Genomic DNA, 27,501 nt, shown 5'->3' with positions numbered 1-27,501 from the left:
TAGTGACGGATCGACGGATTCGTCACAATTGTTGAGAAACCGGTTCTAACGGATCGGTTTTTTTTACGGATCCGTTACTTGGGGGTTGTCTGGGGAAATTATGTACTTTTTGGAGCATGCGCAATTGAAAAAGCGGATTGGGGCCACGGATCCGCCGAAATGACGGTCGCGACAGATCCGTCACCCATAGGCGGCCATTCTATGGAATGGCGGACGCGACGGATCCATCGCGAACCGCCATTTCGGCGCAGACAAAAAAATGTTATAATGTCCGTCTATGTCTAGATGACGTCCGCAAAATTTCGACGGATCCGTCACATGGCGGATGGAACGGACGACCATCCGTCACAATCCGTCGCTAATGCAAGTCTATGGGAAAATAGCGGATCCGCCCCCCAAAAATGGCGGATTCAAACTGACGCCAAACAACTGAAGTGTGAAAGAAGCCTAAGCTGCTGAGCTCACTAATTGTCTGCAGCGCTGTCTATGTGAAGTCAGCGCTGCAGACAATAACAGATACCATGGGTGGCACCGGAGATTCAGCCCTGGAGAGTGTGTAAGGTACAGGGGAACAGAGATTTCACTTTCTGAATACCCTTCATAAAAACCGACGCATTTCGAACCAGGACTAAGAACGTTGTAACGTTTGAAACGCCTTGGTTCTTCTAGAAAGTGTTCACTTCAACCTTTTGCAAAGTTTGTATATGTTTTCACTTTTTTAATGTATTAAATTAAAAAATTATATTCTGGAAGCTGGATCCTTTACCGTTCTTGGACTTGTTTACTTTTTTTAATACTACAAAAATTGAGGTGTGTTGAATTTTTGAAATCTTGCGAATTATGTGTTTTATTTGCGGGATTTCCCCATACACTTTAATGAGAAGCAGAAAATTCGCATATAAAAAATTCATATGGGTTTTTATTACATTTTAGCAGCAAAAAAAATGGATGTAATCCACATGCACACATAACATTATCAATAAAACATTATCAAAGCTCACAGCAAACAGGAAGTTTACAAAACAAAGTAATTTTAATTAAAAAATTATATTCAAAAAGAAGCAAGAGCGAAACTGAAAAAAAATGCAATAAAAACATGTAAAAAACACTCAAAAGGCAACAAAGAAACACAAATAACCTAATCTGGCAAGTTGAAGAATAAAATTCTGCAGGAAATCTACAGCGTCAAAATCTCACCAAATATTCATCGTAGAAACAAATGAGAGACAAGTCTGCTGCCAATGGGAGAGAATTTGTGGTCTAAATATAGGGGTGTCCTTTGTCCATGATCCTCGTGGTCAGTGTGGTTACAGAGAACATGTCTTGCTCTTGCCTCTGGACGGCTGTTTTACCCTGCAGTAACTGATAATCCACGGATATGAATAAGCGCTGTATTGTGAGCAGTAGTCAGGGCCATAGTCATGGCCCACATAGGTGTCTGCTTTAGTGTGCCCTGACCACCCGCATCACATACAGTACAGACCAAAAGTTTGGACACACCTTCTCATTTAAAGATTTTTCTGTATTTTCATGACTATGAAAATTGTAAATTAACACTGAAGGCATCAAAACTATGAATTAACACATGTGGAATTATATACTTAACAAAAAAGTGTGAAACTGAAAATATGTCTTATATTCTAGGTTCTTCACAGTAGCCACCTTTTGCTTTGATGACAGCTTTGCACACTCTTGGCATTCTCTTGATGAGCTTCAAGAGGTAGTCACCGGGAATGGTTTTCACTTCACAGGTGTGCCCTGTCAGGTTTAATAAGTGGGATTTCTTGCCTTATAAATGGGGTTGGGACCATCAGTTGTGTTGAGCAGAAGTCTGGTGGATACACAGCTGATAGTCCTACTGAATACACTGTTAGAATTTGTATTATGGCAAGAAAAAAGCAGCTAAGTAAAGAAAAACGAGTGGCCATCATTACTTTAAGAAATGAAGGTCAGTCAGTCCGAAAAATTGGGAAAACTTTGAAAGTGTCCCCAAGTGCAGTGGCAAAAACCATCAAGCGCTACAAAGAAACTGGCTCACATGAGGACCGCCTCAGGAAAGGAAGACCAAAAGTCACCTCTGCTTCTGAGGATAAGTTTATCCGAGTCACCAGCCTCAGAAATCGCAGGTTAACAGCAGCTCAGATTAGAGACCAGGTCAATGCCACACAGAATTCTAGCAGCAGACACATCTCTACAACTGTTAAGAGGAGACTTTTTGCAGCAGACCTTCATGGTAAAATAGCTGCTAGGAAACCACTGCTAAGGACAGGCAACAAGCAGAAAAGACTTGTTTGGGCTAAAGAACACAAGGAATGGACATTAGACCAGTGGAAATCTGTGCTTTGGTCTGATGAGTCCAAATTTGAGATCTTTGGTTCCAACCACCATGTCTTTGTGCGACGCAGAAAAGGTGAACGGATGGACTCTACATGCCTGGTTCCCTTCGTGAAGCATGGAGGAGGAGGTGTGATGGTGTGTGGGTGCTTTGCTGGTGATACTGTTGGGGATTTATTCAAAATTGAAGGCATACTGAACCAGCATGGTTACCACAGCATCTTGCAGCACCATGCTATTCCATCCGGTTTGCGTTTAATTGGACCATTATTTATTTTTCAACAGGACAATGACCCCAAACACACCTCCAGGCTGTGTAAGCGCTATTTGACCAAGAAGGAGAGTGATGGGATGCTACACCAGATGACCTGGCCTCCACACTCACTAGACCTGAACCCAATCGAGACGGTTTGGGGTGAGCTGGACCGCAGAGTGAAGGCAAAAGGGCCAACAAGTGCTAAGCATCTCTGGGAACTCCTTCAAGATTGTTGGAAGACCATTCCCGGTGGTACCTCTTGAAGCTCATCAAGAGAATGCCAAGAGTGTGCAAAGCAGTCATCAAAGCAAAAGGTGGCTACTTTGAAGAACCTAGAATATAAGACATATTTTCAGTTGTTTCACACTTTTTTGTTAAGAATATAACTCCACATGTGTTAATTCATAGTTTTGATGCCTTCAGTGTGAATGTACAATTTTCATAGTCATGAAAATACAGAAAAATCTTTAAATGAGAAGGTGTGTCCAAACTTTTGGTCCGTACTGTATATACAGTCCCACTGTCTCACTTGCCTGGTTCTCAGAGGCCTCACTTAGATGCAGGGACACTCCTTCACATAAAAAGACAGAGTCCAATTCCTACTTAAAACGTAGAACTTTGCTTGTTTCCAATCGCAGAACGTCCACATCAGCTACAGCATCAACACAGAGTTCTGCACAGTTCACATCCTTCTCTTTCCATGTGCTCTTCCCTATGTCCTTTAGGTTGTACCCAGTTTGTCCCATCTCAACCGGGACTTCAGCGTCTCCCTGTTCAGCTTTGATACGTTAAGGAGTTCCCTTGTCTGTTTTGCAGCAGACATAAGTGCATCTGCCCAAATAGAAAGCTGCCATATTTTGGAGCGACCTGCGTTTCTGTTCTGTGGTGACTTCTGCTATCACCTCAGCTCTCACTTCTGCTGTCCTGCTGCTCTCACTTCTGCTGTCCTGCTGCTCTCACTTCTGCTGTCCTGCTGCTCTCACTTCTGCTGTCCTGCTGCTCTCACTTCTGCTGTCCTGCTGGTCTCACTTCTGCTGTCCTGCTGCTCTCACTTCTGCTGTCCTGTTGCTCTCACTTCTGCTGTCCTGGATGACTGGGCTTCACACTTAACGTTACGTGGCCCACTGCTTAGCTGGAGTCCCCCAGGCCCAGCTGACCTGCCTGGGCTCCCTAGCCTGACTGACCCAAACCAGGAAATCCTCCTGTCTTACCCACAGTTGGCCCCTCCTAAGTTAACTGTTACTGTTCCTGAGTTCCTATCTCTAATCTCAGTGTGCTATAATGCCCCCTCTAGTGGCTAACCCAGACTCTTAGAGCTGCTTGAACTGTACAGAAACTGGCCAATACCCCATCACCATTTTTTTTCCACGAAAATTTAAGGGAAGAAACAGTTTAATAAAGAGGCAAGTCTCCTTTATGAGCCTCTAAATGCCAGCAATGGTCTTTGTCCAGCACCGGACAATGTAAAGTGCTAACGACTATATATGCCGTAACTAACAATTTGTGAACAGACATACTGTATATGCTGACAAGGGACAACTGAACCCGGGACTGGACGTGGTTGCTGACTGTTGTGCCTGTGCAACTGCAGATTGTGGGCAAGAGGCATCAGAACCTCCTTCATGGACAGCAAATTGGGAAGGGTGTAACACAGGGGAATTGAATTACTCCATGCATTTAAATCAGGTACATAAAGCCCCATCCGGAGTTCCTTCATTGATGCAAGAAATGCAATTTGTAAAACGGTAACAGACCTACATAGTGTCCTGACTCTTGATGGCACCGAAAAATGTTATGTTGATAGCATGGAATCTCATTTATTCAGGAAACTTTTTTGAAAGTTTTTTTCCTCTTAATACAATATATTGCAATCATCGCATTGTATATCACTGTGTTCTTACAATTGCTCATTTTGCTTTTCTACCCAGCTAATTCTTCTCTTTTCCATTAGCTCTATATCATGTGATGTAGAATTGTAGTTATAATGATGACTCATGCAGGGAAGCGAGGCTTCCTGTTTCTACATAGAACTTAGAAGGATTCAGCTAGTCTGTTTTTACTCACGTGATGTCATAGACCTAATAGAAAAGAGAATAAGAGGAGTGCGTTTTAAAATGTACTTTCCTTCAGTTGACACATTTTGTGATGCCGTCAGATATTATAGCTTTTCTTCTGGAGTTTATTTAGGTGTCTGGTTCATGTAGGAAACTGGGCTCATAAGATGGGTTTCTCTTCAAGAACTGCAATGAGAAATCATATCTATCCCCTTATATGGATACATTTTGGTCAATGATTTTTAAGCCATTTTTGTCATTTTTTTGGTCACGATTAGTGTTGAGCATTCCGATACCGCAAGTATCGGGTATCGGCCGATACTTGCGGCATCGGAATTCCGATACCGAGATCCGATACTTTTGTGGTATCGGGAATCGGTATCAGATCCATATTACTGTGTAAAATAAAGAATTAAAATAAAAAATATTGATATACTCACCTCTCCGGAGGACCCTGGACATCACCGCTGGTAACCGGCAGCCTTCTTTGCTTAAAATGAGCGCGTTTAGGGCCTTCCATGATGTCACGGCTTCTGATTGGTCGCGTGCCGCTCATGTGACCGCCACGCGACCAATCACAAGCCGTGACGTCATTCTCAGGCCCTAAACTCCTCATTCTAGGAATTTAGGACCTGAGAATGACGTCGCGGCTTGTGATTGGTCGCGTGGCGGTCACATGAGCGGCATCAGAAGCCGTGACGTCATGGAAGGCCCTAAACGCGCTCATTTTAAGCAAAGAAGGCTGCCGGTTACCAGCGGTGATGTCCAGGGGCCTCCGGAGAGGTGAGTATATCAATATTTTTTATTTTAATTCTTTATTTTACACAGTAATATGGATCCCAGGGCCTGAAGGAGAGTTTCCTCTCCTTCAGACCCTGGGAACCATCAGGATACCTTCCGATACTTGGTGTCCCATTGACTTGTATTGGTATCGGGTATCGGTATCGGCGATATCCGATACTTTTCGGGTATCGGCCGATACTATTCGATACCGATACTTTCAAGTATTGGACGGTATCGCTCAACACTAGTCACGATGTACATTTTTACCATAAGTGGGAGTTTTGTTTGAAAGGATTCAACATTTTCCAACTTCTACCTATGTGACAGTGAAAAGTGGACAGCATTATGATGCCACACGGATAGCGTCAATTTATCTATAAAAAAGCTGGACATGTGAGCATGCCCATAGACTATAATGAGTACTTGTTTATAATGGATAGAACACTAGAAGAATATTGGCTGAGTGAAAATGATCTAATATTTCTAATATTTCTTATACTCATCATCGATTACAGGCTGTTAATAGAAAACAGCTGCATTCACAATTTTACAGAATAAAGAGCAGTAATTTCTGACTCAGTGCCTTGAGGTTTAGATTATTGATACTTAGAATAGGCCAGTATTATCAGATCAGAGGGACTCTTCACACCCCATAAAGAGCAGCACAAGCGCTGTTAGAATGAGTCACAGCACTACAACCAGTGTCGGACTGGGGTGACAAGGGCCCACCAGTAACATTGACTTTAGGGGGCTCACTTTTCACCTGCAGGCAAATATTATACTACCTTCGTTGGGTTGGGAGCCCAGATCTACACGGGTCCACCAGGGGATTCCCCTGTTACCCTGTGGCCAAGTCCGAGCCTGCTTGAATGGTAAATCAATGAGCCAAATGTATCATAGTGTCTCACGCTTATGATGAACTACATTTTGACCAATGTTTTGTAAAATAATTTTGATGCCTCTTAAAGGAGTTGTCCGGCCTTAGGCTACAAGTCTGCAGTCACTCTATGTGAATAGTCACACTGTGCGCACTGCGTGCTGTGAGGACTCTGATGCCGGCGCCGGGAGCGGACGGGCACATGATCTAGATGGGTGCGGCCCTGCTCAATGCAAGTGTATTGAAAGAGGTCGGACAAGTCTACACGGAATATGGCAGGGAGTATGCTAATCGCATCATTGCGGTCACATGACCGCCCTCTCCCGCGTCATCACCGGAGAATCCTCACAGCACGCAGTGCGCATGATGTCAGGATTCACAAGTCTGTAGTCACATAGAGCGACTGCTGAATTGTAGCCTAAGGCCGGACAAACCCTTTAAAGTGAACCTGTCAGCAGGGTTATGCATAGTAACCTACAGACAGTGTCAGGTCGGCGCCGCTGTACTGAGTAAAATGATACCTGGGGTGATGAAATCCGTCTTGTGGTTGTTGTTTAATCTTTATTTTCAGTTTTGTGTTCTCGTGCCCTAAGCCGGGGTTCATGTATGTGGTGCTCCGATTATGGTATATTCATAATGTAGACTGCTGATAGGTTACTGATCTCTCACTGACCCGCCCCCTAGTTTGCATAATAAATATCTGTATATACTTACAAAAAAAAAACCTTCTGTAGGCAGTTACCAAGGTATCATTGTAATCAGTATATCGGCGCCGACCTGACACTGTCTGTAGGTTACTGAGCACAGTCCTGCTGACAGGTTCTCTTTAAAGGGAACCTGTCACCCCCAAAATCGATGGTGAGGTAAGCTCACCGTCATCAGGGGCTTATCTACAGCATTCTGTAATGCTGTAGATAAGCCCCCGATGTTACCTGAAAGAGGAGAAAAAGACGTTAGATTATACTCACCCAGGGGCGGTCCCGCTGCGGACCGGTCAAATGGGCGTCTCAGGTCCGCTCCGGCGCCTCCTATCTTCATTCCATGACGTCCTCTTCTGGTCTTCACGCCGCGGCTCCGGCGCAGGCGTACTTTGTCTGCTCTGTTGAGGGCAGAGCAAAGTACTGCAGTGCACAGGCGCCGGGCCTCTCTGACCTTTCCGGTGCCTGCGCACTGTAGTACTTTGCTCTGCCCTCAACAGGGCAAAGTACACCTACGCCGGAGCCGCGGCGTGAAGACCAGAAGAGGACGTCATGGAATGAAGATGGGAGGCACTGTACCGGACCTGAGACGCCCATCGGAGCGGGACCGCCCCTGAGTGAGTATAATCTAACGTCTTTTTCTCCTCTTTCAGGAAACATCGGCGGCTTATCTACAGCATTACAGTTGAAACCAGAAGTTTACATACACTATATAAAAAGACACATCTGCATGTTTTTCTCAATATCTGACATGAAATCAGAATAAACCTTTCCCGTTTTAGGTCCATTCGGATTACCATAATTATTAATATTTGCCAAATGCCAGAATAATGAGAGAGAGAAAATGTTTAAGGCATTTTTATTACTAACTGCAAAGTCAAAAGTTTACATACATTTCATTAGCATTTGGTACCATTGCCCTTAAACTGAATGACTTGGGTGAAACGTTTGGGATTTCCTTCCATAAGCTTCTCACAATACTTGGTTGGAATTTGGGCCCATTCCTCCTGACAAAACTGGTGTAACTGATCCAGGTTTGTAGGTTGCCTTGCTCGCACCGGCCTTTTCAGCTTTGCCCATAAATTTTCAATAGGATTGTGATCAGGGCTTTGTGATGGCTGCTCCAAAATATTGACTTTGTTATCCTTAAGCCACTTTGTTACCATTTTGGCAGTATGCTTCGGGTCATTGTCCATTTGGGAGACCCATTTCCGCTACAGCTTTAACTTCCTGGCTGAGGTCTTGAGATGTTGCTTCAGTATTGCCACACAATCTTCTTTCTCATGATGCCATCTATTTTGTGAAGTGCACCAGCCCTCCTGCAGCAAAACAACCCCACAACATGATGCTGCCTCCCCCATGTTTCACAGTAGGGATGATGTTCTTAGGCTTCCAAGCTTCTCCCTTTTTCCTCCAAATGTAACAATGATCATTATGCCCAAAAAGTTCAATTTTAGTTTCATCAGACCACAGGACATGTTTGGTTATTGTTCCTCTGTGCATTTTCAAAAATTAATCTGGCTTTTTATATTTCTTTCTATATTTCAGCCCATGTTGGTTCGGTACTCGTTTTACTGTGGATATTGACACAATCTTACCAGCTTCCACCATCATCTTCACAAGGTCTTTTGCTTTTTTTCCTTGGGTTGCTATGCACATGTCAGACCAAAGCACGTTCACCTCTGGGACACAGAACCCGTCTCCGTCCTGAATGGTATGATGGCTAGACATTCCCATCTTGTTCGTACTTGCATATAATTGTTGGTACAGATGAATGAGGCGCCTTTAGGTATCTTGAAATTGTACCCAAGGATGAGCCAGACTTGTGCCAATCCACATTTCTCTTCCTGATATCTTGGCTGATTTCTTTAGGCTTTCCCATGATGCTACACAAAGAAGCAGAGTGCTTCAGGTGTGCATTTGGTTGTTGGTTCTGAGCTTCCTATAAAAGCAGGCTTTACCATGTTATTAGCCATAGGTAAATGTTCACACTAGGCAGTCAGCTCAGGTACCCATCCGTTTTGAGATTACCTTGACGTTTGGTGGATGGGCTCACAACTTTTGGTCAAATCTTGTGCTAAGAATCTCATGTGTTTTTCATAAATTTCACAAGCCATTATGCTATTCACATTTCATGTATCGCACATTTCCTTGCTTTAGCACAGTAAATTTTGAGTGCAGCCATTGATCTATTTGCTATATGACTTTTTTGGTTATGCACCAGTTCAGACTACAGAATTGTTTAAAGGCATAGTAATCTTAGTGTATGTAAACTTGTGACTTTGCAGTAAGTAATAAAAATGCCTTAATATTCTCTCTCTCTCATTATTCTGGCATTTGGCAAATATTAATAATTATGGTAATCCTAATTGACCTAAAACGGGAAAGGTTTATTCTGATTTCATGTCAGACATTGAGAAAACATGCAGATGTGTCTTTTTATAGAGTGGATGTAAACTTCTGGTTTCAACCACATATAGAGAGAGATTATTTACATGTAGACATATACAGTGTACACACATATATAAAGAGAGACTATATACATGAAGGCGTGACAACATATACAGTGTACACACACACACATACTGTATATATGTAGTATATACATGTAGAGTGTGCAGACATATACAGTATACAGTATACACACACATATATATAGAGAATATTCATGCAGTGTGTGAAGACATATACAGTACACACACACATATATATTTATTAATTTAGCAATAGGGTCCAAAGCACATGGTAAGAGGTGCTAGACACTCTAAATTAACAACTCACACTTATCCTAATTAACGATCATTTTACCGCCTTGGGATATAGAGAGATTCCAGCAATACAATTTTAAAAAATAAGAGTTTATTGACACATAGTTAAAAATACAGAAAAAACAAGAAAAATTAAAAAGCAGGGTGGGAATAAGCCTCCAAAATGAGGATGTGTTTAGTCAAAGGCTGAGCCTCCTACACAATGTAAAGCTCATAGCAAAAACATCCGTCTAATGCCCAAAGTCACATAAGTCAAAACGATACAGTTCTCATAGTCAACAATCTAATATCAGAAATCGTATCATATATGCCAGAAAATCCAGTTCTGTCCACATAAAGACATTTCTTATCTTTTACAGACTCCAAGAAAGTGCATAATGCAGACAATGCTGAGTGCAACAAGGAAGTCTCATATAATTATTGTGGACAGATTATAGCACTGGTTCACATGAAAAAATATTAGCACAATTAATTATCAGAAATACAAGTTGACAAGATTGAGATATCAAATATCATCAGTACAGAAGAAGGGTGGTAAGGCAAAAGACTACATCACCTGGGACCGTGAGGAGCAACGAGATATAGCAGGAGGCAGGAGTAGCCGCACATCCCCGGGAAAGCCTTACCTCCCATCTTCTGTACTGATCAGATCTGATATCTCAATCTTGTAGGGTGTGCAGACATATACAGTGTACACATATATATATAGAGAGAGACTATATACATGCAGGGTGTGCAGACATATACAGTGTACACACATATATACAGAGAGAGAGACTATATACATGCAGGGTGTGCAGACATATACAGTGTACACTCATATAGAGAGAGAGAGAGAGACAGACTATATATATGAAGGCGTGCCGACATATACAGTATACACACACACACACACATATATATATATACAGAGAGAGAATATACATGCGGGGTGTGCAGACATATACAGTGTACACTAATATATATAGAGACAGACTATATATATGAAGGCGTGCCGACATATACAGTATACACACACACACACATATATATATATACAGAGAGAGAATATACATGCGGGGTGTGCAGACATATACAGTGTACACTACTAAATATATATAGCAACTTATAAGGCGTATCCGCATTATATATGAAGTCATAACAATCAAGCTAAATATCCATACATGCAGAAGACAATGTGACCTATCATCAATGCTGTACACAACACCACCACAAAAAGGATGATACTCAAGTCCTAGTTGATTCAAAAAATACAAAATTTCTTCATTGATTCAAAATTAACAGACACATGTAAACAGGAATGAAGTAAGCCATACCAATACAGGAATACTGTGCAAAAAATAGGGGAGCACGGATCCCTGGACATATACCACTAATTGTATTATAGTAATACCTGGCCATTTATAATCTCAATAGGCTATCATCACTAAAACAGAAAGGCCAGTCCTCAGGAGGCTACCCATTGGCGCCATAATCCCAAAACAACACCACACAAATTCATACATTGTTATTACCTTAGGGTGATATAGTCAGGACGTCCAGGGAGTGTGCGCCCACCCCAACGCACGTTTCGGTGAAAAGCACCTTCGTCTATATATATAGAGAGAGGCTATATACATTAAGGCGCGGCAACATATACAGTATACACGCACACACACACACATATATATATATATATATATATATATACAGAGAGAGAGAATATGTATACATATACAGTGTAAACTAATATATATATAGAGAGAGACAATATACATGTTGAGTGTGCCAACATACAGTATACAGTGTACACATATATATATATATATACAGAGAGACTATACATACATATACAGTGTACACTAATATATATAGAGAGAGAGAGACTATATATATGAAGGCGTGCCGACATATACAGTGTACACACACACACATCTAATATATAAAGCTGAATGTGTGTATGTATGTGTGTGTGTATGTCCGGGATTGGCATCTGCACCGTCGCAGCTACAGCCACAAAATTTTGCACAGTCACACGTCTGGACCCTGAGAGCATCATAGGCTATGTTGTGAGGCGAAATTTTAACCCCGCGCGTTCCAATTCACCAAACAATTTTGCCCCTATCTACATAATGGGGAAAAAGTGAAAGGAAAATTGTTGGAGGCGAATTGACAGCCGCCAGATGTGAACAAGGGGGACTTAAAGAGTGAGAGCGATGGCGCCAAAGAGTATATACCGTACAGTTGCTAAGGTAGGGCCCCAACATGGGATACTCACCACACACGGGGATATGAACACACACACACAAAATGTGCTACACACTACCACGCGCTTGAACACATATACCACCCTCAGCGCACATTTCACCACACATACACCAACCTCGCCACATAAAAGTCGAAACACAAAAGTCGCCGCTCAAAACTCGCCACACGCAAAACTCGCCACACTTGCAAAACTAGGCTCACGCAAAACTCACCTCATGGAAAACTCGCCACACGCAAAACTTGCACACGTGGAAAGATTGCCACATGCACAAAAGTTGGAACACATGCAAACGTTGCCTCACACAAAACTTGCACATACTCAAAACGTACCACATAGGAAATACGGCAGCTGTCAGTCACATGACCAGTCTATTATGTGTATGTGTGAGCTAATATATACTGCCAGGGGGGAGGGCTTCCTGTTCTCTGGGGATTTATCAGGCTGCCAATTTAGCTTACAAATACTGAGGTAAGAACAGACATATACAGTACACACACATATATAGTATATACATGCAGAGAACAGACATATACAGTACACACATATATAGTATATACATGCAGAGAACAGCCATATACAGTATACACACATACAGTATATACATGCAGAGAACAGCCATATACAGTACACACACATATAGTATATATAGTATATACATGCAGAGAACAGACATATACAGTACACACACATATATAGTATATACATGCAGAGAACAGCCATATACAGTATACACACATACAGTATATACATGCAGAGAACAGCCATATACAGTACACACACATATAGTATATATAGTATATACATGCAGAGAACAGACATATACAGTACACACACATATAGTATATATAGTATATACATGCAGAGAACAGACATATACAGTACACACACATATATAGTATATACATGCAGAGAACAGCCATATACAGTACACACACATATAGTATATATAGTATATACATGCAGAGAACAGACATATACAGTACACACACATATATAGTATATACATGCAGAGAACAGACATATACAGTATACACACATATATAGTATATACATGCAGAGAACAGACATATACAGTATACACACATATATAGTATATACATGCAGAGAACAGACATATACAGTATACACACATATATAGTATATACATGCAGAGAACAGTCATATACAGTACACACACATATAGTATATACATGCAGAGAACAGACATATACAGTATACACATATAGTATATACATGCAGAGAACAGACATATACAGTACACACACATACAGTATATACATGCAGAGAACAGCCATATACAGTATACACATAGTATATACATGCAGAGAACAGACATATACAGTATACACACATATATATAGTATATACATGCAGAGAACAGACATATACAGTATACACACATATATAGTATATACATGCAGAGAACAGACATATACAGTATACACACATATAGTATATACATGCAGAGAACAGACATATACAGTATACACACATATAGTATATACATGCAGAGAACAGACATATACAGTACACACACATATATAGTATATACATGCAGAGAACAGACATATACAGTACACACACATATATAGTATATACATGCAGAGAACAGCCATATACAGTACACACACATATAGTATATATAGTATATACATGCAGAGAACAGACATATACAGTACACACACATATATAGTATATACATGCAGAGAACAGACATATACAGTATACACACATATATAGTATATACATGCAGAGAACAGACATATACAGTATACACACATATATAGTATATACATGCAGAGAACAGACATATACAGTATACACACATATATAGTATATACATGCAGAGAACAGTCATATACAGTACACACACATATAGTATATACATGCAGAGAACAGACATATACAGTATACACATATAGTATATACATGCAGAGAACAGACATATACAGTACACACACATACAGTATATACATGCAGAGAACAGCCATATACAGTATACACATAGTATATACATGCAGAGAACAGACATATACAGTATACACACATATATATAGTATATACATGCAGAGAACAGACATATACAGTATACACACATATATAGTATATACATGCAGAGAACAGACATATACAGTATACACACATATAGTATATACATGCAGAGAACAGACATATACAGTATACACACATATAGTATATACATGCAGAGAACAGACATATACAGTACACACACATATATAGTATATACATGCAGAGAACAGACATATACAGTACACACACATATATAGTATATACATGCAGAGAACAGACATATACAGTACACACACATATATAGTATATACATGCAGAGAACAGACATATACAGTACACACATATAGTATATACATGCAGAGAACAGACATATACAGTATACACACACATATAGTATATACATGCAGAGAACAGACATATACAGTATACACACATATAGTATACATGCAGAGAACAGACATATACAGTATACACATATATATATATAGTATATACATGCAGAGAACAGACATATACAGTACACACATATATAGTATATACATGCAGAGAACAGACATATACAGTACACACACATATATAGTATATACATGCAGAGAACAGACATATACAGTACACACATATATAGTATATACATGCAGAGAACAGACATATACAGTACACACATATATAGTATATACATGCAGAGAACAGACATATACAGTACACACATATATAGTATATACATGCAGAGAACAGACATATACAGTATACACATATATATATAGTATATACATGCAGAGAACAGACATATACAGTACACACATATATAGTATACACATGCAGAGAACAGACATATACAGTATACACACATATATATAGTATATACATGCAGAGAACAGACATATACAGTATACACACATATATATAGTATATACATGCAGAGAACAGACATATACAGTACACACATATATAGTATACACATGCAGAGAACAGACATATACAGTATACACACATATATATAGTATATACATGCAGAGAACAGACATATACAGTACACACATATATAGTATACACATGCAGAGAACAGACATATACAGTATACACACATATATATAGTATATACATGCAGAGAACAGACATATACAGTACACACATATATAGTATATACATGCAGAGAACAGACATATACAGTACACACATATATAGTATATACATGCAGAGAACAGACATATACAGTATACACACATATATATAGTATATACATGCAGAGAACAGCCATATACAGTACACACATATAGTATATACATGCAGAGAACAGCCATATACAGTACACACACATATAGTATATACATGCAGAGAACAGACATATACAGTATACACACATATAGTATATACATGCAGAGAACAGACATATACAGTACACACACATATATATAGTATATACATGCAGAGAACAGCCATATACAGTACACAAACATACAGTATATACATGCAGAGAACAGACATATACAGTACACACATATATAGTATATACATGCAGAGAACAGACATATACAGTACACACACATATATATAGTATATACATGCAGAGAACAGCCATATACAGTACACACATGTAGTATATACATGCAGAGAACAGCCATATACAGTACACACACATATAGTATATACATGCAGAGAACAGCCATATACAGTATACACACATATATATAGTATATACATGCAGAGAACAGCCATATACAGTACACACATATATAGTATATACATGCAGAGAACAGACATATACAGTACACACATATATAGTATATACATGCAGAGAACAGACATATACAGTATACACACATATATAGTATATACATGCAGAGAACAGCCATATGCAGTACACACATATAGTATATACATGCAGAGAACAGACATATACAGTATACACACATATATATAGTATATACATGCAGAGAACAGCCATATACAGTACACACATATATAGTATATACATGCAGAGAACAGACATATACAGTATACACACATATAGTATATACATGCAGAGAACAGACATATACAGTACACACATATATATAGTATATACATGCAGAGAACAGACATATACAGTACACACATATATAGTATATACATGCAGAGAACAGCCATATACAGTACACACACATATAGTATATACATGCAGAGAACAGACATATACAGTATACACACATATATAGTATATACATGCAGAGAACAGACATATACAGTACACACACATATAGTATATACATGCAGAGAACAGACATATACAGTACACACACATATAGTATATACATGCAGAGAACAGCCATATACAGTACACACATATATAGTATATACATGCAGAGAACAGACATATACAGTATACACATATATATATATATAGTATATACATGCAGAGAACAGACATATACAGTACACACATATATAGTATATACATGCAGAGAACAGACATATACAGTATACACACATATAGTATATACATGCAGAGAACAGACATATACAGTACACACACATATAGTATATACATGCAGAGAACAGACATATACAGTACACACACATATAGTATATACATGCAGAGAACAGCCATATACAGTACACACATATATATATAGTATATACATGCAGAGAACAGACATATACAGTACACACATATATAGTATATACATGCAGAGAACAGACATATACAGTATACACATATATATATAGTATATACATGCAGAGAACAGCCATATACAGTACACACATATATAGTATATACATGCAGAGAACAGACATATACAGTACACACACATATAGTATATACATGCAGAGAACAGACATATACAGTACACACACATATAGTATATACATGCAGAGAACAGACATATACAGTACACACATATATATAGTATATACATGCAGAGAACAGACATATACAGTACACACACATATATAGTATATACATGCAGAGAACAGCCATATACAGTATACACACATACAGTATATACATGCAGAGAACAGACATATACAGTATACACACATATATAGTATATACATGCAGAGAACAGACATATACAGTACACACATATATAGTATATACATGCAGAGAACAGACATATACAGTATACACACATATATAGTATATACATGCAGAGAACAGCCATATGCAGTACACACATATAGTATATACATGCAGAGAACAGACATATACAGTATACACACATATATATAGTATATACATGCAGAGAACAGCCATATACAGTACACACATATATAGTATATACATGCAGAGAACAGACATATACAGTATACACACATATAGTATATACATGCAGAGAACAGACATATACAGTACACACATATATATAGTACTAGCTGTACTACCCGGCTTCGCCCGGGTTAATGACTGCTGTTAGCAAAATAGAATGTGTTAACAAAAATTTATTCTGCACACAAAAACCACAAAACAAATAGATAGAAATGTAATTATTAAAAGGCAAAAACTAAGCAAATAGAAGCATTTCACAACATATATTAGCTTTGTTATACTGAGAATGTCTTTGTTGCCTATATTAACCAATCAGAGCTCAGGTTAATTAACTGTAGCAAAATAGAAGCTGAGCTGTGATTGGTTGCTATTGGCAGCCTGATAAATCCCCAGCCAACAGGAAGCCCACCCCCTGGCAGTATATATTAGCTCACACATACACATAATAGACAGGTCATGTGACTGACAGCTGCCGTATTTCCTATATGGTACATTTGTTGCTCTTGTAGTTTGCTTATTAATCAGATTTTTATTTTTGAAGGACAATACCAGACTTGTGTGTGTTTTAGGGCGAGTTTTATGTGTCAAGTTGTGTGTGTTGAGTTGCGTGTGGCGACATGCATGTAGCGACTTTTGTGAGATGAGTTTTGTGTGGCGACATGCGTGTAGCAACATTTTGTGTGTTGAGTTGCATGTGACAGGTTAGTGTAGCAAGTTGTGTGCAGCAAGATTTGTGCATGGCGAGTTTTGCGCGTGGCGAGTTTTATGTGTGGTGCATTTTGAGTATGTGCAAGTTTTGTGTGAGGCAACTTTTGCATGTGGTGCAACTTTTGTACATGTGGCAATTTTTCTGTGTGTGCAAGTTTTGCATGAGGTGAGTTTTCCATGAGGTGAGTTTTGCACGTGTGGCGAGTTTTGCGTGAGCCTAGTTTTGCATATGGCGAGTTTTGCATGTAGCGAGTTTTGAGTGGTGACTTTTGTGTTTCGACTTTTATGTGGCGAGGTTGGTGTGTGTGTGTGGTGAAATGTGTGCTGAGGGTGGTATATGTGTTCAAGCACGTGGTAGTGTGTGGGGCATTTTGTGTTTGTGTTCATATCCCCGTGTGTGGTGAGTATCCCATGTCGGGGCCCCACCTTAGCAACTGTACGGTATATACTCTTTGTCGCCATCGCTCTCATTCTTTAAGTCCTCATTGTTCACATCTGGCAGCTGTCAATTTTCCTCCAACACTTTTCCCTTCACTTTTTCCCCATTATGTAGATAGGAGCAAAATTGTTTGGTGAATTGGAACGCGCGGGGTTAAAATTTCACCTCACAACATAGCCTATGACGCTCTCGGGGTCCAGACGTGTGACTGTGCAAAATTTTGTGGCTGTAGCTGCGACGGTACAGATGCCAATCCCGGACATACACACATACATACATACACACATTCAGCTTTATATATTAGATATACCTGTATGTAATCTCCTGTATATAGTATATACCTGTGTGTCATCTCACCTATATATAGTATATATCTGTGTGTCATCTCCTGTATATAGTATATACCTGTATGTCATCTCCTCCTATACATAGCATATACCTGTGTCATCTCCTCCTGTATATACTATATACCTGTAGGTAATCTGCTCCTGTATATAGTATATACCTGTGTGTCATCTCCTCCTGTATATAGTATATACCTGTATGTCATCTCCTCCTGTATGTAGTATGTACCTGTATGTCATCTCCTCCTCTATATAGTATATACCTGTGTGTCATCTCTCCTGTATATAGTATATATCTGTGTGTCATCTCCTCCTGTATATAGTATATACCTGTGTGTCATCTCCCCTGTAAATAGTATATACCTGTGTGTCATCTCCTGTATATAGTATATAGCTGTATGCCATCTCCTCCTGTATTAGCCCTCGTTCACACGTTATTTGGTCAGTATTTTTACCTCAGTATTTGTAAGCTAAAATGGCAGCCTGATAAATCCCCAGCCAACAGTAAGCCCACCCCCTGGCAGTATATATTAGCTCACACATACACATAATAGACTGGTCATGTGACTGACAGCTGCCGGATTCCTATATGGTACATTTGTTGCTCTTGTAGTTTGTCTGCTTATTAATCAGATTTTTATTTTTGAAGGATACCAGACTTGTGTGTGTTTTAGGGCGAGTTTCGTGTGTCAAGTTGTGTGTGTTGAGTTGCGTGTGGCGACATGCATGTAGGGACTTTTGTGAGATGAGTTTTGTGTGGCGACATGCGTGTAGCAACTTTTTGTGTGTCGAGTTGCATGTGACAGGTTAGTGTAGCAAGTTGTGTGCAGCAAGTTTTGCGCATGGCGAGTTTTGCGCGTGGCGAGTTTTATGTGTGGTGCCTTTTGAGTATGTGCAAGTTTTGTGTGAGGCAACTTTTGCATGGGTTGCAACTTTTGTGCATGTGGCAATTTTTCTGCGTGTGGCAATTTTTCTGCGTGTGCAAGTTTTGCGTGTGGCGAGTTTTGCACGTGTGGCGAGTTTTGCATGTGGAGAGTTTTGCGCGTGGCGAGTTTTGAGCGGCGACTTTTGTGTTTCTACTTTTATGTGGCGAGGTTGGTGTATGTGTGGTGAAATGTGCACTGAGGGTGGTATATGTGTTCGAGCACGTGGTAGTGTGTGGCGCATTTTGTGTGTGTGTTCATATCCCCGTGGTGGTGTGATTATCCCATGTTGGGGCCCCACCTTAGCAACTGTACAGTATATACTCTTTGGTGCCATCGCTGTCATTCTTTAAGTCCCCCTTGTTCACATCTGGCAGCTGTTAATTTGCCTCCAACACTTTTCCTTTCATTTTTTCCCCATTATGTAGATAGGGGCAAAATTGTTTGGTGACTTGGAAAGCGCGGGGTTAAAATTTCACCTCACAATATAGCTTTGACGCTCTCAGGGTCCAGACGTGTGACTGTGCAAAATTTTGTGCCTGTAGCTGCGACGCCTCCAACACTTTTCCTTTCACTTTTTCCCCATTATGTAGATAGGGGCAAAATTGTTTGGTGAATTGGAAAGCGCGGGGTTAAAATTTCACCTCACAACATAGCCTATGACGCTCTCGGGGTCCAGACGTGTGACTGTGCAAAATTTTGTGGCTGTAGCTGCTACGGTTCAGATGCCAATCCCGGACATACATACATACATACATACATACACACACACACACATTCAGCTTTATATATTAGATATACATGCAGAGAACAGACATATACAGTACACACATATATAGCATATACATGCAGAGAACAGCCATATACAGTACACACACATATAGTATATACATGCAGAGAACAGACATATACAGTATACACACATATATAGTATATACATGCAGAGAACAGACATATACAGTACACACACATATAGTATATACATGCAGAGAACAGACATATACAGTACACACACATATAGTATATACATGCAGAGAACAGCCATATACAGTACACACATATATAGTATATACATGCAGAGAACAGACATATACAGTATACACACATATATAGTATATACATGCAGAGAACAGACATATACAGTACACACACATATATAGTATATACATGCAGAGAACAGACATATACAGTACACACACATATAGTATATACATGCAGAGAACAGACATATACAGTACACACACATATAGTATATACATGCAGAGAACAGCCATATACAGTACACACATATATAGTATATACATGCAGAGAACAGACATATACAGTATACACATATATATATATAGTATATACATGCAGAGAACAGACATATACAGTACACACATATATAGTATATACATGCAGAGAACAGACATATACAGTATACACACATATAGTATATACATGCAGAGAACAGACATATACAGTACACACACATATAGTATATACATGCAGAGAACAGACATATACAGTATACACACATATATAGTATATACATGCAGAGAACAGACATATACAGTACACACACATATATAGTATATACATGCAGAGAACAGACATATACAGTACACACACATATAGTATATACATGCAGAGAACAGACATATACAGTACACACACATATAGTATATACATGCAGAGAACAGCCATATACAGTACACACATATATAGTATATACATGCAGAGAACAGACATATACAGTATACACATATATATATAGTATATACATGCAGAGAACAGACATATACAGTACACACATATATAGTATATACATGCAGAGAACAGACATATACAGTATACACACATATAGTATATACATGCAGAGAACAGCCATATACAGTACACACATATATAGTATATACATGCAGAGAACAGACATATACAGTATACACATATATATATAGTATATACATGCAGAGAACAGCCATATACAGTACACACATATATAGTATATACATGCAGAGAACAGACATATACAGTATACACACATATAGTATATACATGCAGAGAACAGACATATACAGTACACACATATATATAGTATATACATGCAGAGAACAGACATATACAGTATACACACATATAGTATATACATGCAGAGAACAGACATATACAGTACACACATATATATAGTATATACATGCAGAGAACAGACATATACAGTACACACACATATATAGTATATACATGCAGAGAACAGCCATATACAGTATACACACATACAGTATATACATGCAGAGAACAAACATATACAGTATACACACATATATAGTATATACATGCAGAGAACAGACATATACAGTACACACATATATAGTATATACATGCAGAGAACAGACATATACAGTATACACACATATATAGTATATACATGCAGAGAACAGCCATATGCAGTACACACATATAGTATATACATGCAGAGAACAGACATATACAGTATACACACATATATATAGTATATACATGCAGAGAACAGCCATATACAGTACACACATATATAGTATATACATGCAGAGAACAGACATATACAGTATACACACATATAGTATATACATGCAGAGAACAGACATATACAGTACACACATATATATAGTATATACATGCAGAGAACAGACATATACAGTACACACATATATAGTATATACATGCAGAGAACAGCCATATACAGTACACACACATATAGTATATACATGCAGAGAACAGCCATATACAGTACACACACATATAGTATATACATGCAGAGAACAGACATATACAGTATACACACATATATAGTATATACATGCAGAGAACAGACATATACAGTACACACACATATATATAGTATATACATGCAGAGAACAGACATATACAGTACACACATATATAGTATATACATGCAGAGAACAGACATATACAGTACACACACATATATATAGTATATACATGCAGAGAACAGACATATACAGTACACACACATATAGTATATACATGCAGAGAACAGACATATACAGTACACACACATATAGTATATACATGCAGAGAACAGCCATATACAGTACACACATATATAGTATATACATGCAGAGAACAGACATATACAGTATACACACATATATAGTATATACATGCAGAGAACAGCCATATGCAGTACACACATATAGTATATACATGCAGAGAACAGACATATACAGTACACACACATATAGTATATACATGCAGAGAACAGACATATACAGTACACACACATATAGTATATACATGCAGAGAACAGCCATATACAGTATACACACATATAGTATATACATGCAGAGAACAGACATATACAGTATACACACATATATAGTATATACATGCAGAGAACAGACATATACAGTACACACACATATAGTATATACATGCAGAGAACAGCCATATACAGTATACACACATATATAGTATATACATGCAGAGAACAGACATATACAGTATACACACATATATAGTATATACATGCAGAGAACAGACATATACAGTACACACACATATAGTATATACATGCAGAGAACAGCCATATACAGTACACACACATATAGTATATACATGCAGAGAACAGACATATACAGTACACACACATATATAGTATATACATGCAGAGAACAGACATATACAGTATACACACATATATAGTATATACATGCAGAGAACAGACATATACAGTATACACACATATATAGTATATACATGCAGAGAACAGACATATACAGTACACACACATATAGTATATACATGCAGAGAACAGACATATACAGTATACACACACATATAGTATATACATGCAGAGAACAGCCATATACAGTATACACACATATATAGTATATACATGCAGAGAACAGCCATATACAGTATACACACATATATAGTATATACATGCAGAGAACAGCCATATACAGTATACACATATATAGTATATACATGCAGAGAACAGACATATACAGTACACACATATATAGTATATACATGCAGAGAACAGACATATACAGTATACACACATATAGTATATACATGCAGAGAACAGACATATACAGTACACACATATATATAGTATATACATGCAGAGAACAGACATATACAGTACACACACATATAGTATATACATGCAGAGAACAGACATATACAGTACACACATATATAGTATATACATGCAGAGAACAGCCATATACAGTACACACATATATAGTATATACATGCAGAGAACAGACATATACAGTACACACATATATAGTATATACATGCAGAGAACAGACATATACAGTACACACATATATAGTATATACATGCAGAGAACAGACATATACAGTATACACATATATATATATAGTATATACATGCAGAGAACAGACATATACAGTACACACATATATAGTATATACATGCAGAGAACAGACATATACAGTATACACACATATAGTATATACATGCAGAGAACAGACATATACAGTACACACACATATAGTATATACATGCAGAGAACAGACATATACAGTATACACACATATAGTATATACATGCAGAGAACAGACATATACAGTACACACATATATAGTATATACATGCAGAGAACAGCCATATACAGTACACACACATATACATCGCAGGAGAGACCAGATGCTATTTCAGATCTGTGATCCTCCAACCTCGTGCTGGTATAAGACTACAAGTCCCAGCATGTCCCCTCAGCCCCAGGTGTGAGCCCGCTGCCTGTTGGGCCTCCGCACACATTATGTCGCAGGTACCTCATTCGCAATGAGCCGTCACTTCTCCTTCCAGGAACTTCCCCACTCACCGGCCGCTGAGCTCGTTGTACCGCGGTTCCCATAGATACCGGTGACGCCAGATGTGCCCGTCTCCATAGATGCTGTCGCTTAGCAGTGACGTCACGGTCTCGCTCCGGCCATGCCTGATAAGGGCACCGCTGCCAGTCTCCTGCAGCTAATGCGGCTTCTACGGAGAATTATTCACACTGTGACATTCCGCAGTGCTGAGCTTACTTCTCTGCCAGTGCCGCCATGAAGGCCAATAAAGTTAGTTTCTGTCAGCTGTTACTACTCAGTCACTATTTTCAGTGATACGTCCTGGCAACATTATGTGCTGATAAGACTATGTTCACACTGCAGTGCTCTCCTGGAGGGACTAGGTCAGGGTTTCCACAAAGAACGTATTTTGACAGGAAACCTGATGGAGCCACGCACCTAAATGAGTTAATGTGGACGCTGTATGGACTCATTATATTTGTCTTCTTCAGACGAGCACAAAAACATGGAGGCCAGACAGCGTGCACCGCGACTGTGGGCATCATTCAAGTGCATGGCTTTGTGTGAGTTCCTATCAGTTTTGGGGATTCCCAGTGAAACCCCAACATATCACTACACAGAGAGCATTGTATTAATATGAGCCCAGCTGAAAGTAGCAGATGTGTTAGTATCTGACACGGTGAGGTGGCGTTAAAAGATAGACCCTGGTCCACCACCCGGTGACTATCTGTATCCTATCTATATGGAAAGGAGAAAGCAGCGCTGGTAGATGTAGGGTGCACGTCCAAAGACAAAGCTCCCACCATTAGAAGAACAGACGAAGAGATAAATTGCTGCACATTTTGGCCAAACCCTAGTCCGCGCCCATTTAGAGGAGCGCTGGCAGTGAGGGACATTCAGCAGATGCCTGGGGACTGCAGGGTGTAGACCCAAATCCGGGACTGTCCGCTGTATCCGGGACGATTAGGACTAGAGATGAGCGGATGGATTCACGGGTCTCTGGTCCAGCGTGTAAGTCAGTGTTACGTGGAAGTTGGACAGGAGGCCCCGAATCTCTTACCTTCTGGCATCCCTGCTGCGGCGTCCTGTGCGTCCTGCTCATCTCTAGATGGGACCTGTGGATTTATTTTTTGTTCCTTCACAGTCGGAGCCACCAGAACTTTCTCACCTTTATGTACCTTCACTGTACGACATCCATCTTTTTTGTGTTCACATAGCATAATTCTTGTGTCTTGCTTTCTGCAGATGTGCACATCAAACTGCATGATACCAATCTTCTCTGATTGTGATGAGTGAACTTGCTCGGATAACGTTTTATCTTGGGCGTGCTCGGATAGACAGCCGTGACAGATGCAGGGATTACCTGTTTGTTTGGCAATCCCCACATGTGTTGCAGATGTCTTCCGCCGCAAAACATGCAGCCGCAGGAACTCGAATATATTATCCGAGCATGCCCAGGATAGTCGGATTACACCCGAGCATGTTCCATAATGGGACCCTGTAGAGGAGAACGAGCGGCACCGATGCATTGGAGGATGAGAAAGTAGTCAGCATGAAGCTGAAGTATGGTTTAGGCCATTTTCACACGAGCATTTTTTCGGTCCATTTGCACAACGGACTGCACACGGACAGTTCACGGATGTCAATGCTGCAGCTAGGCTCGGACTGGCCCACAGGGAAACAGGGGAATCCCCCGGTGGGCCGCTGTGTAGATCAGGGCCCCCAACCCCACTGTATGGGCAGTACTTGGCATAATTCACTTGATTCACTCTGTACAGAAAAAAGCAGCATCTCATCATTCATTAACCACGCTACCCAGTTTATTATTATATGGAGATGTAGGTAAATTTGTGAGCCAGGGTAGTATAATATTTGCAAGCAGGTGAAAAGTGGGCCCCCCCCCCCCAAAGTCAATGTTATTGGTGGGCCCTTGTCACCCCAGTCCGACACTGGCTGCAGCCCAAATACAGACACTGAAGCAGTGATGGAGAGCCGGCACTGCACCAAGGGTGGGTACTGTCTTTCTTTATTTTAATACTTTTTTACAAAAGTGGAAAACTCTTCTAAATACTTTGAGTCGGCAGTGTGGCACTTTGCGTTGTGTGTGTAGTGAGCTGGCCGGCTGTGACTGTTCTGTTATCATTGACATAGAATCTGTGACAGACACTGCCCCCGTGTGGCCAGAAGTTATACCTATGCCGAATATACTATTACATATAAGTGGTGCACCCCTACATGAATAAAGAGAAAGTAGGGTGCAAGACCTGGCCAGTGGATAAATACTGAAAACAAGAAAAAGAGCAGACTAGGCCAATAATGGTATGCACACCCACGAGTATTATGAACATATCAAACAATTTTATTAAACCTCAAAACAGGACATGTACAGTTAAAACCAATTAAATTCACTTCCCCTGACGAAGCTGCGCTCGCAGCGATACGCGTGGGGTTTGCTGCCTCACCCCTGCACTTATCTCCTGTCCTTCCCGGGCATACCATTACATACCTATGCCGAATGTGATTACAGAGAAACAAACTGTATTGGATAAACTTCCCCCTGCTGTGTCATGTGAACAGGAAGGGGAGGAAAAGAGAGAGCCCGGGAAACTTTTGGGTGCAGAGAGAAGTCTGTGTGTACTGGCGTCCTCCTGTAGATGCGATATAAAAGATTGCCTGGATGACCTCTCTCTCTTGGAAGCTGACATCCAGATTGTTCCCAGCTCCCACACTGCGGAGCACTCAGCGGTGACATATCCACAAATTCTGGAGCCCATGAACTGTAAGCGGGTCCTCTGTTGAGAGGCCGAACATTCCACCCTTACCTGCTGAACCCCAAGGACTACAGTCTGGAACTGAGAGACAAAGTTTTGTTTAATTCCTTTTTTCTCTTCGGCTGGAGCGTCTCCCTGCTGTGACCGACAGGCCTGCGACGTGGGAAGATAACCTCTTGGAGCAAAGGAACTGGTAACGTGTGGATAGG

General features: G+C 39.8%; 1 protein-coding gene across 2 annotated transcripts in view; it reads right to left on the bottom strand.

Moving 5' to 3' along the window:
• The window catches only part of ANKMY1 (ankyrin repeat and MYND domain containing 1), a 91,111-nt gene extending 66,495 nt beyond the window's left edge, over positions 1 to 24,616 (bottom strand). Inside the window, exon 1 of one of the 2 annotated variants that reach the window (XM_077291109.1) lies at positions 24,554 to 24,616. The gene's annotated coding sequence lies outside the window, so the exon portion shown is untranslated. Of the gene's footprint in view, positions 1 to 24,503 lie in introns of both variants that reach the window. The other variant, XM_077291108.1, reaches the window with a different exon arrangement.
• Between the last annotated feature and the right edge of the window lie 2,885 nt (positions 24,617 to 27,501).

The sequence above is a fragment of the Ranitomeya variabilis genome, chromosome 2 (genome assembly GCF_051348905.1).
Source record: "Ranitomeya variabilis isolate aRanVar5 chromosome 2, aRanVar5.hap1, whole genome shotgun sequence".
Classification (NCBI taxonomy): Eukaryota; Metazoa; Chordata; class Amphibia; order Anura; family Dendrobatidae; genus Ranitomeya; species Ranitomeya variabilis.
The sequence above is the reverse complement of the archived record's forward strand: the minus strand, read 5'-3'. Positions and strand labels throughout refer to the sequence as shown.